Below are 1,606 nucleotides of genomic sequence, written 5' to 3'. Positions count from 1 at the left end.
CCAACAGTGGGCCCACAGGCTAAAAGGGAGAGACAGAGAACAAAACCAAACATACTAACAAAATAAAATGAATAGATATGTACAGGTAAAATAAGTAAATAAATAGAGTAATAAATATGTACAAACATATATACATTCATTCATTCAATAGTATTTATTGAGCGCTTACTATGTGCAGAGCACTGTACTAAGCGCTTGGGAAGTACAAGTTGGTAACATCTAGAGACGGTCCCTACCCAACAGTGGGCTCACAGTCTAGAAGGGGGAGACAGAGAACAAAACCAAACAGACTAACAAAATAAAATAAATAGAATAGATATGTACAGGTAAGATAAATAAATAGAGTAATAAATATGTACAAACATATATACATTCATTCATTCATTCAATCGTATTTATTGAGCACTTACTGTGTGCAGAGCACTGTACTAAGCGCTTGGGAAGTCCAAGTTGGCAACATCTAGAGACAGTCCCTACCCAACATTCATTCATTCAATCGTATTTACTGAGCGCTTACTATGTGCAGAGCACTGTACTAAGCGCTTGGGAAGTCCAAGTTGGCAACATCTAGAGACAGTCCCTACCCAACATTCATTCATTCATTCATTAAATAGTATTTATTGAGCGCTTACTATGTGCAGAGCACTGTACTAAGCGCTTGGGAAGTCCAAGTTGGCAACATCCAGAGACGGTCCCTACCCAACAGTGGGCCCACAGTCTAAAAGGGGGAGACAGAGAACAAAACCAAACAGACTACACCGTTTCCCCTTGAGCCCCGCGCCAGGGTGGGTCCCACGGTTGGGGTGGGGGCGGCGTGTCGCCCTCCGACCCCCTGGCGCACCCCTTCATCCTCAATCGTATTTATTGAGCGCTTACTGTGTGCAGAGCACTGGACTTTCCTCGCACGTCTTTTGTGTTTGTATATACACGGTGCGAGGCGAGCGGCCGGGCGGGGGGAGGGAGAGGGAGGGAGAGAGGGAGAGTGAGAGAGAGGGAGAGAGAGAGAGAGAGGGAGAGAGAGAGAGGGAAAGAGCTCACCTCCTCCAGGAGGCCTTCCCAGACTGAGCCCCTTCCTTCCTTTCCCCCTCGTCCCCCCTCCATCCCCCCATCTTACCTCCTTCCCTTCCCCACAGCACCTGTATATACGTCTATATGTCTGGACATATTTATTACTCTATTTATTTATTTATTTTACTTGTACCTAGCTATTCTATTTATTTTATTTTGTTAGTCTGTTTGGTTTTGTTCTCTGTCTCCCCCTTTTAGACTGTGAGCCCACTGTTGGGTAGGGACTGTCTCTAGATGTTGCCGACTTGGACTTCCCAAGCGCTTAGGACGGTGCTCTGCACACAGTAAGCGCTCAATAAATACGATTGATGATGATGATGATGATGATGATGAGAGAGAGAGCTCACCTCCTCCAGGAGGCCTTCCCAGACTGAGCCCCTTCCTTCCTTTCCCCCTCGTCCCCCTCTCCATCCCCCCATCTTACCTCCTTCCCTTCCCCACAGCACCTGTATATACGTCTATATGTTTGTACATATTTATTACTCTATTTATTTATTTATTTATTTTACTTGTACCTAGCTATTCTATTTATTTTATT

The sequence above is a fragment of the Tachyglossus aculeatus genome, chromosome 19 (assembly GCF_015852505.1).
Source record: "Tachyglossus aculeatus isolate mTacAcu1 chromosome 19, mTacAcu1.pri, whole genome shotgun sequence".
Taxonomy (NCBI): Eukaryota; Metazoa; Chordata; class Mammalia; order Monotremata; family Tachyglossidae; genus Tachyglossus; species Tachyglossus aculeatus.
Note: the sequence above shows the minus strand (reverse complement) of the source record.